Source organism: Triticum urartu, chromosome 1A, assembly GCF_056163025.1.
Source record: "Triticum urartu cultivar PI428250 chromosome 1A, HENAU_Tu73, whole genome shotgun sequence".
NCBI classification, from domain to species: Eukaryota; Viridiplantae; Streptophyta; class Magnoliopsida; order Poales; family Poaceae; genus Triticum; species Triticum urartu.
In genome coordinates, this window is record NC_141873.1 from 163,728,966 (window position 1) to 163,741,042 (window position 12,077).

Here is a 12,077-nt window from a genome sequence, read left to right on the forward strand (position 1 = left end):
GGTCAACGAAGGATATTCCTTCTCCCGGGAAGACCCGATCAGTCTCGGAATTCCTTTTACAAGACATTCGACAATGGTAAAACAAGACCAGCAAAGCCACCTGAATGTGCCGACAAATCCTGATAGGAGCTGCACATATCTTTTTCTCAGGGCACACCGGATTGTCCAAACTTCCGGTAGGCCAGCCCAGAGTTTCCCCTGGTGGCCACCGGCGGTTGACAGGTTGGACCAACACTCAAAGGAGCACTGGCCCGGGGGTTTAAAATAAAGGTGACCCTTGAGTCTGCAGAACCCAAGGGAAAAAGGCTTAGGTGGCAAATGGTAAAACCAAGGTTGGGCCTTACTGGAGGAGTTTTATTCAAAGCTAACTGTCAAGGGTTCCCATTCCCCCAACCGCGTAAGGAACGCAAAATCAAGGAACATAACACCGGTATGACTGAAACAAGGGCGGCAAGATGTGAACAAAACACCAGGCATAAGGCCGATCCTTCCACCCTTTACCAAGTATATAGATGCATTAAATTAAATAAGAGATATCGTGATATCCCAACATATCCATGTTCCAACATGGAACAAACTTCAACTTCACCTGCAACTAAAAACATTATAAGAGGGGCTGAGCAAAAGCGGTAACTTAGCCAAACAACGGTTTGCTAGAAAGGTGGGTTAGAGCCTTGGCATGGCAATATGGGAGGCATGATATAACAAGTGGTAGGTGGCGCAACATAGCGATAGAGCGAACAACTAGCAAGCAAAGATAGAAGTGATTTCGAGGGTATGGTCATCTTGCCTGAGATCCCACAAGGAAGAAGAACGAGTCCAAGAAGAAGACAAACGCACATAGTCGAACAGAGCCTCACAACTCCGGAACGAAACCAAAGCTAACGAGAGAAGCAACCCAGAAAGAAGCAAGCAACATAGTAAAAAACCATCACATAAACATGGCATGATGCACAACCAAGTATGATGCATGTCCGGTTTAAAGAGGCATGTCATGGCAAAGTGCAACAAACAACACTACAAGTTAAGCGGAGCTCAATATGCAATGAGTTGCATATTGATGAAACACCACATGACTTACTTAGTTCTCTCTCGGTTATGTACTCAACAATATTAAATGTTCTTAACATGGCAAGAGGGTGAAGCATAATTGAATTAAATGTTAAGGCAAGTTTAAATGAGGCCGGAAGTATCAAACAACAATTCCAGAAAATCCTCATATGTCATTTAGCAATTTTAATGCAAACAACAATTCTAACCATTTTAAATGTTGTTATCATGATGCGGATGACATTAGCAAGTTTTTTTAAAAAATTATGAAAATGTTGATAAGAGCATGTTATGAAGCATTTGTCATCGTGGCGGAAACGAAAGGGTTGCCATGACAACAAATCCGAAAATGATGTCACGACAACATATCGGTTCCGGTAGCTCATGGAGATACCGGTGCAAAAGGAAATGTGACAGGAGCATGTCATGCAAGGATGGTGGGGTGATCCCGGATACCGGGTTCCCACGGATCGACAGTGTGGCAATGAGGAGGAACAACTAACATTCATGGGCGGATACAACATCCAAACATGTATCTCACACAACTCATGCATTCGTTCACGGGTGGTCGTTCTCGACAGTTATACCTTTGTAGCGTGCATTATCGGAGCGGTTCGGGTTCGATGCGGTGTAGGGGAAGTAGACGTTCTCAGGACGGTCGTAGTGGAAGTAGTGGTACACGGCGACGGTATTTGTACACGGGTCTTCGGCCACGGTAGTAGTCATACAACATTTTCGTAGATGTTCAGGGTCACGGCGAGAAACTTGACGTCCACGGAGTCTTCGAGGGTCGACGGTAGTGGTACTTGGCAAAATGCACGTCAATGGTAGTTGTTCTCGTATCGTCATGGTACTTGGCGATTTCGGAGATGGGGGAAGACGAACTTGGCAGGTCCTCAACGTTCTGGTACTTGGCGTTCGATGCGGTACTTGTCGAGCAAGAGGCGAAGTCGTGGTACTTGGCGTATCCAAAGGGTAATCTGTCTTCGGTCATAGGTACTTGACGGTCGTCTATGTTGCATGTGTGTTCATTGGAGCGGGGACTTGGCAAAAAACCATGAAGGCGCTGCTCGTTGGACTTGCGACAAAGGTCAACGAAGAGGTCGAGAACTTTCTCTGGCATGAGGCAGCAATGGTGATGCGGGAAGGAGACTCGGGCATGAACTCATCAGGCAGCACGGGAGGCGCGAGAAAACGCGCGGAGGCGCTGCTGGAAATGGCGATCTGGCCTGGGAGGTCCACATCGAGGTGGAACGCTACCGCTCGGGACGAGCAGAGGAGGTGGCGAGCGTCGTGCTCATTCCCGAGCAGAGAACGACGATGAGGGGCAGCGGGGACGCGAGGACGGAGCGGAGTTTAGCCGCTGGTGATGGATCAAGGCCCGGTCCAAGCGGGCACGGTGGCAAGGGCCCTGGATGGTGGCTGCTGCAGATGGAGTCCGGCAAGGTCAGGACGGAGCGGTAGCGGGGTCGCGAGGGGAGGAGGCTGAACGGCTTGCCGACGAGGAGGCTCCACAGCGAGGTTCATCGGCAACAAGCCTCGCGGACAGAGGAGACCCGCAAGGGGCGGTGCTCAGAGGAGGTCAACAGGAGGAAGAGCATCTCAGCGCTCGGGGTCGAACTCGCACGCGAGGCCCTCGGGCACGAGGAGCTGGGGGATCGGGTGCGGGGATCCTCCCTGGTGCGTTGCGTGTGTGGTGGCGACGCTGAGGAATTGAACGGGAGGATGAGGGACCAAGAGATGGGGGATCGGGGCTAGGGTTAGATGGGGGAGTGGTCCTTGGGTTTAGGGGGGTTAGATGGGCCTAGGAGGCCGGTCGGCCTGGCTGGGCTGCCGACTATGGCTGGGCCCGGTGCTCCTTTCCCTCTCTCTCTTATACTCCTTAGAAGAAAGAACATGAAAAGAAGATAGAGAGAAGAAAAAGAAGGAGAGGGATGAGTGAAAGAATTTGAGCAAGCGGTTAAATTTCTTGGACTCACACAAAAAATGTGTTGATCCAAGAAATTAGGAATGGCCATGATTGAAAGATTAAATTCAAATTCCTTTGAATTTAATTCAAAAGGTTTGAACTAGGACAGGTTTTCGAAGTGCCCCAAAAATGTTGAGAATTTAGGTGGAGCTCCGGAAAATGAAGAAAGGATATATGGCAAAGTTAGAGGCCAAGAGTTGTGATAACAAAGGCATTGGGATTTATTTTGCAAGTGTGTTCCAGTTAATTCCAAACAAATGGAATATTTATAATAGCTCCATAATTATTAGGAGGCTATGTTATAAAGAGAAAACACCATGTGCATTCCCTCGATTTAAATAGATCAAAGATCTATGCATTTTATTTAGTTGAGTTATTTAAAAAATGAAGAGGCATGATTGCATGATGACATGATGCAATGCACATGATACAAAAGTGAAAGCAATGAACCAAATAAATCACACGATGAAACTCATAAATCATGGAAGGCATCTGAAGCTCCGGTCTTGGGGAGTCACAACACTCGACCACTACAAGAGGATATCGTCCCGAGATCAAGGATGGCACCGGAGGGAAACGGAAGAGGAACAGAAGAGGTAAAACTAAGTTGCTTCATGGACAAACATGTGAAACCACAAATCTTGAGAGGTTGAACAAATTGAAAGAAGGAATCCAACAAAGATGCCAGAAGTAGAAAACACTTCGTTATAGAAGAGGAACAAGGAACATTACGAGAACCTTGTAGGTTGAAATACATAGAAAAAGTGTTACAATGGACAAGAGGTAGATGCAAGCACTCCGATTGAAACAAGATGTACAAGGAACGATAACTAACAAATTCAAAAAGCACTCCAGTAGAAAAGAGATACAAGACTTGATAAGATGAAAAGAACTTGAAATGAGAACACAACACTCCGTTTGAAACAAGATAGAGAAGGAATAAGAATGATATAATTTGGACAACACTCCGATTATAAATGGAAGGAATTGAACATGATCTTGACAAAAATGGGATGAAAAGAATGGAGAAGAGAAAACATCCTCCCCCACAATTAAATTGGAAAAGCATCCTTACGAAGAAGGGTTGAACAAAGTTGCTGGAAAATCAACAACAAAAAGAATAAGCTTGTAGTGGCCTTATGGAAAATGTCTCAAAATTATGAGGTGAAATTCTGGCACTAACGGAAACAACAGATTGGATTGATATTAACAAGGAGAGGAGAAACTTATTTCACCGGGAGGATAAATGAAGAACTAGGGTTGTTTATAAGCACCATAAATAGCACAATCCTTAGGGAAAGCTTTAGGTGAAATATAACCCAAGATAACTCCAATGAAGAGATTTATGGGTTGCAAAGGATCTCATGAACGAAATGAAAATGATGGGTTTAAAATATGTCATTCCGGACAACTTGTGAATGATGAAACACGAAGGGAAATTGTCAAGAGTGACATAACACCACCTCAAAAGATAAGAAAGAAAGAATTGCACTTCGGAATGCAAGATGAAGAATGCTTGAACTCCTCAAAACAAGACATGTGTTGAGCACCATGTTCATTTTAGAGTATAGCTTGGCGGATCTTAACTTCGAGAGAAATCTTGAAGATTGAAGAATGAAAAAGAATCCATGACGAACCACCATGTAGAACCTCCATGAAGAATTCTGGTAATAAAAGGATGATAAATAGAAAGAGAAGTTGAAAACACAAGATGAAGCCTTGCAATGATTTAGATGGAGCTTCACGATGATATAATTGAGAGAGCTTGGAACTTCGGGAAAAGAAAAGATGAAGCATCTTGAACCGAGAAATGTGACATGATGAACAACTCTGGAAAGAAGAAACTAGATCACTTGGATGAAACAATAATAAGAATTACCTTATGCGCATCCTTCACCAATTTAAATTGATGATAAGCAACAGATTTGGCATACTACTTATTCTCGTAGAAAAGATTAAGAGAGAGATATCGCAAACTTGAGAAGGTCTTCAACGAATCATCGGTCGGGTTTGGGAAGAACAAATGAATTAGTGTGAGAACCTAGAAGGAGAAATCTTGAACAAACCGCCGTAAGAATTGAAAATGAACGAAGAGAGAGAGAAAAAAAATTGCTTAGAAGAATTGGAAAACGAATGAAGATACTTGAGGGAACTAGATATAGAGAACGAAGAGATCGTGAGCTGGCAAGATAATACTTGAACGATGCACCGGTAAGATTTGGAGAATGAGAGCTGAAAGCTGAGAATGAATAAACCCGCAATGGTGGTCTTCGGAGAATCAAACTAAAAAGTCTCTTGAATTGCTCCGGATGGGTGAAAAGAATTGTCACAATCAAAAACAATTATGGGAGGATGCAACAAAGCTAGAACCATGAATCTTTGAGAGAATGGACAAGATTGAGAGAAAAATATTCTTCGGCTTCAAATCTGAGAATGACGACGAGAAACACCACCATGAATTGTTGAGATACTCCGGGATGACGAATTGAAAGGTTGAGCCAACGATGAAAAGAATTTGAAAGATCTTGGAGAAAGGCATTTGACTGATGATAACTCATTCTTACGTCAAACTTTGAGAGAATTTGAGAATAACTCCGGGAAAATAAGAAGAGTCAGGTAAGATCCTGAGAAAAGACCTGTGGGTTAGGGCCCACTCAAAAGATACACCGTTGGAATGCTTTTGAAGAGAGATTGGACCAGTTGAATTAAATAGCTTGTATGAGATAACATCCTCGGAATAGCTTGAACGGATTAGGTGTGAAAATATGAATCTTCTGAGATATCTTCGGCACTCCGGAACACTGGAATAGCGAGAAGTGAATGATTAAGAGGTGCACCGGCATGAGAAAGCATTTGAAACAAGGAAAAGAAATGATCGACAAAGCTTGAATTGAATCCACCGGAGGAGAAATAGAACGAAGAATGATGAACTTGTAGAGCATCTTCATGAGAACCACCGGGTAAGAACATTAACGAAAAAGAATGTAGAGACTTCCCATTAATAAAAAGGATACTTGATTAAGAAGTCTGAGTTCTTGAAGAAAAAGGGTGGGAGGGCGGGAAAACAAATGCAACTTGGGACGGATGAAACAAACACCGTTGCAAAGAACCGAGAATTGATCTCGCGAAGGTTGAAATGATCGGATCCACTTGAAGATAAGCACGTCGGTTGAAAAAAATGAGATGGCAAACTTGATGGTCGAAAGGATTTGCATTCACATTAAAATATGCGAACATCGCTTCAGAAAAGGTATGGAATCAACACTTGACATTGAAGAAACTCGAATACCACAACTCAAAACAAAACAAAGATTGGCTTGCAGAGTAAGCCGGAAACAAACATATGATAGATCCCATATCGTATCATGTGTCTGTTGGAAAGATATCCTACGTGATACTTGAATTCCCACTTATAAACTCTCGAAACTTTCTGGTTATGCAATCAGGTGTTGGGGATATAGGGGAAGCATAATATCTCACCCAAACTAACAATCCCTACATCCAGCTGTATCCATCCTTCAACACATAACCAAGACACCTTCGGAAATCGTGTACCTCAACCTTCAAAAAGTATCCGTTATACGAGTTATGGCAATACTCCCGAACTCCCGCCACAGTACTAGGTGGCGTCGAGGTTATCTCACCAACAACTGCATAAAAGAGATTTTCGATGTCGGCGAACTCAGGTATTCCATAACCGCAACAATAAAATTTTGATGACAACACTTCGGAGCTCAACTCCCCGGGACACTGCCACAACCCCTAAATGTTAGGAGGCACCAAGAACAATGTTCTCGTCACAAGACTATCAGAACGATTCCAAGATACCCGCGTGATCCTAAAAAAATTCATGAAATTTGAGGAGAGGAGAGTCAAAACTTCTACGTCAGGAGGCCTCACTAGAGCAACGAAGGGACCGAGGAGTAAAAAGAATCCTACTCTCCGATATATATAATCCTAAGACTCAAAACATTTTGTTCTAGACTCAACAACGTCAGCGATTCGATCAAGCAGGGGGCTCCTAAGTCGGGGATGTTGGGGAACGTAGCAGAATTTTAAAATTTTCTACGCATCACCAAGATCAATCTATGGAGTCATCTAGCAACGAGGGAGAGAGGAGTGCATCTACATACCCTTGTAGATCGCGAGCGGAAGCGTTCAAGAGAACGAGGTTGATGGAGTCGTACTCGTCGTGATCCAAATCACCGATGACCTAGCGCCGAACGGACGGCACCTCCGCGTTCAACACACGTACGATTGGGAAGACGTCTCCTCCAACTTGATCCAGCAAGGGGGAAGGAGAGGTTGATGGAGATCCAGCAGCACGACGGCGTGGTGGTGGAAGCAACGGTGATCTCGGCAGGGCTTCGCCAAGCTCAGGGAGAGGGAGAGGTGTCACGGGAGGGAGAGGGAGGCGCCAAGGGCTAGGGTGCGGCTGTCATCCCTCCCCCCACTATATATAGGACCCCTAGGGGGGGTGCCGGCCCTAGGAGATGCAATCTCCAATGGGGGCGGCGGCCAAGGGGGGTGGAGTGCTCCCCAAGCCAAGTGGGGCGCCCCCACCCCTAGGGTTTCTAACCCTAGGCGCGGGGGGAGGCCCATGGGGGGCGCACCAGCCCACTAGGGGCTGGTTCCCCTCCCACTTCAGCCCATGGGGCCCTCCGTGATAGGTGGCCCCACCCGGTGGACCCCCGGGACCCTTCCGGTGGTCTCGGTACAATACCGATTACCCCCAAAACTTTCCCGATGGCCGAAACTTGACTTCCTATATATAAATCTTCACCTCTGGACCATTCCGGAACTCCTCATGATGTCCGGGATCTCATCCGGGACTCCGAACAACTTTCGGGTTACCGTATACTAATATCTCAACAACCCTAGTGTCACCGAACCTTAAGTGTGTAGACCCTATGGGTTCGGGAGACACGCAGACATGACTGAGACGACTATCCGGTCAATAACCAACAGCGGGATCTGGATACCCATGTTGGCTCCTACATGATCCTCAATGATCTCATCGGATGAACCACGATGTCGAGGATTCAATCAATCCTGTATACAATTCCCTTTGTCAATCGGTACGTTACTTGCCCGAGACTCGATCGTCGGTATCCCAATACCTCGTTCAATCTCGTTACCGGCAAGTCACTTTACTCGTACCGTAATGCATGATCCCGTGATCAACCACTTGGTCACATTGAGCTCATTATGATGATGCATTACCGAGTGGGCCCAGAGATACCTCTCGGTCACACGGAGTGACAAATCCCAATCTCAATTCGTGCCAACCCAACAGACACTTTCGGAGATGCCCGTAGTGTACCTTTATAGTCACCCAATTACGTTGTGACGTTTGGCACACCCAAAGCACTCCTACGGTATCCGAGAGTTGCACAATCTCATGGTCTAAGGAAATGATACTTGACATTCCGAAAAGCTATAGCAAACGAACTACACGATCTTTGAGCTATGCTTAGGATTGGGTCTTGTCCATCACATCATTCTCCTAATGATGTGATCCCGTTATCAATGACATCCAATGTCCATAGTCAGGAAACCATGACTATCTTTTGATCAACGAGCTAGTCAACTAGAGGCTCACTAGGGACGTGTTGTGGTCTATGTATTCACACATGTATTATGATTTCCGGATAACACAGTTATAGCATGAACAATAGACAATTATCATGAACAAAGAAATATAATAATAACCATTTTATTATTGCCTCTAGGGCATATTTCCAACAGTCTCCCACTTGCACTAGAGTCAATAATCTAGTTACATTGTGATGAATCGAACACCCATACAGTTCTGGTGTTGATCATGTTTTGCTCTAGGGAGAGGTTTAGTCAATGGATCTGCCACATTCAGGTCTGTATGCACTTTACAAATATATATGTCTCCATTTTGAACACTTCCACGAATGGAGTTGAAGCGACGCTTGATATGCCTGGTCTTCCCGTGAAACCTGGGCTCCTTGGTAAGGGCAATAGCTCCAGTGTTGGCACAGAAGAGAGTCATCGGGCCCGACGCATTGGGAATGACTCCTAGGTCGGTAATGAACTCCTTCACCAAGATTGCTTCTTGTGTTGCCTCCGAGGCTGCCATGTACTCCGCTTCACATGTAGATCCCGCCACAATGCTTTGCTTGCAACTGCACCAGCTTACTGCCCCACCATTCAAAATATACACGTATCCGGTTTGTGCCTTAGAGTCATCCAGATCTGTGTCGAAGCTAGCATCGACATAACCGTTTACGACGAGCTCTTCATCACCTCCATAAACGAGAAAGATATCCTTAGTCCTCTTCAGGTACTTCAGGATATTCTTGACCGCTGTCCAGTGTTCCATGCCGGGATTACTTTGGTACCTTCCTACCAAACTTACGGCAAGGTTTACATCAGGTCTGGTACACAGCATAGCATACATGATAGACCCTATGGCCAAGGCATAGGGGACGACACTCATCTTTTCTCTATCTTCTGCCGTGGTCGGGCATTGAGCCGTGCTTAATCTCGTACCTTGCAACACAGGCAAGAACCCCTTCTTGGACTGATCCATATTGAACTTCTTCAATATCTTGTCAAGGTACGTACTCTGTGAAAGACCAATTAGGTGTCTCGATCTATCTCTATAGATCTTGATGCCTAATATATAAGCAGCTTCTCCAAGATCCTTCATTGAAAAACACTTGTTCAAGTAGTCCGTTATGCTTTCCAAGAATTCTATATCATTTCCCATCAGCAGTATGTCATCCACATATAATATGAGAAATGCTACAGAGCTCCCACTCACTTTCTTGTAAATGCAGGCTTCTCCATAAGTCTGCGTAAACCCAAACGCTTTGATCATCTCATCAAAACGAATGTTCCAACTCCGAGATGCTTGCACCAGCCCATAGATCGAGCATTGGAGCTTGCACACCTTGTCAGCATTCTTAGGATCGACAAAACCTTCCGGCTGCATCATATACAATTCTTCCTTAAGGAAACCATTAAGGAGTGCCGTTTTGACGTCCATTTGCCATATCTCATAATCATAGAATGCGGCAATTGCTAACATGATTCGGACGGACTTCAGCTTCGCTACGGGTGAGAAAGTCTCATTGTAGTCAACCCCTTGAACTTGTCGATAACCCTTAGTGACAAGCCGAGCTTTATAGATGGTTACATTACCATCCGCGTCTGTCTTCTTCTTAAAGATCCATTTATTTTCTATGGCTCGCTGATCATCGGGCAAGTCGGTCAAAGTCCATACTTCGTTTTCATACATGGATCCTATCTTGGATTTCATGGCTTCCAGCCATTTGTCGGAATCTGGGCCCGCAATCGCTTCTTCATAGTTCGAAGGTTCACCATTGTCTAACAACATGATTTCCAGGACAGGGTTGCCGTACCACTCTGGTGCGGAACGTGTCCTTGTGGACCTACGAAGTTCAGTAGCAACTTGATCTGATGTTTCATGATCATCATCATTAACTTCCTCTCTAGTCGGTGCAGGCACCTCAGGAACATTTTCTTGAGCTACGCCACTTACCGGTTCAAGAGGTAATACTTCATAGAGTTCTACTTTCCTCCCACTTACTTCTTTCGAGAGAAACTCTTTCTCTAGAAAGTATCCATTCTTGGCAACAAAGATCTTTCCTTCGGATCTGAGGTAGAAGGTATACCCAATAGTTTCTTTAGGGTATCCTATGAAGACACATTTTTCTGACTTGGGTTCGAGCTTTTCAGGTTGAAGTTTCTTGACATAAGCATCACATCCCCAAACTTTTAGAAACGACAGCTTAGGTTTCTTCCCAAACCATAATTCATACGGTGTCGTCTCAACGGATTTCGACGGAGCCCTATTTAAAGTGAATGCGGCAGTCTCTAAAGCATAGCCCCAAAATGACAGCGGTAGATCGGTAAGAGATATCATAGATCGCACCATATCCAATAGAGTGCAATTACGACGTTAGGACACACCATTACGCTGAGGTGTTCCAGGCGGCGTGAGTTGTGAAACTATTCCACATTTCCTTAAGTGCGTGCCAAATTCGTGACTCAAGTATTCTCCCCCACGATCTGATCGCAAGAACTTGATTTTCCTGTCACGTTGATTCTCAACCTCACTCTGAAATTCCTTGAACTTTTCAAAGGTCTCAGACTTGTGTTTCATTAAGTAGACATACCCATATCTACTCAAGTCATCAGTGAGGGTGAGAACATAACGATAGCCACCGCGAGCCTCAACACTCATTGGACCGCACACATCAGTATGTATGATTTCCAACAAGTTGGTTGCTCGCTCCATTTTTCCGGAGAACGGAGTCTTGGTCATTTTACCCACGAGGCATGGTTCGCACGTGTCAAATGATTCGTAATCAAGAGACTCCAAAAGTCCATTTTCATGGAGCTTCTTCATGCGTTTGACACCTATGTGACCAAGGCGGCAGTGCCACAAGTATGTGGGACTATCATTATCAACCTTACATCTTTTGGTATTCACACTATGAATATGTGTAACATTGCGCTCGAGATTCATTAAGAATAAACCATTCACCAGTGGAGCATGACCATAAAACATATCTCTCATATAAATAGAACAACCATTATTCTCGGATTTAAATGAGTAGCCATCTCAAATTAAATGAGATCCTGATACAATGTTCATGCTCAAAGCTGGCACTAAATAACAATTATTGAGGTTTAAAACTAATCCCGTAGGTAAATGTAGAGGTAGCGTGCCGACGGCGATCACATCGACCTGGGAACCATTCCCGACGCGCATCGTCACCTCGTCCTTCGCCAGTCTCTGCTTATTCCGCAGCTCCTGCTTTGAGTTACAAATGTGAGCAACCGCACCGGTATCAAATACCCAGGAGCTACTACGAGTACCAGTAAGGTACACATCAATTACATGTATATCACATATACCTTTAGTGTTGCCGGCCTTCTTGTCCGCTAAGTATTTGGGGCAGTTCCGCTTCAAGTGACCACTTCCCTTGCAATAAAAACACTCAGTCTCAGGCTTGGGTCCATTCTTTGACTTCTTCCCAGCAGCTTGCTTACCGGG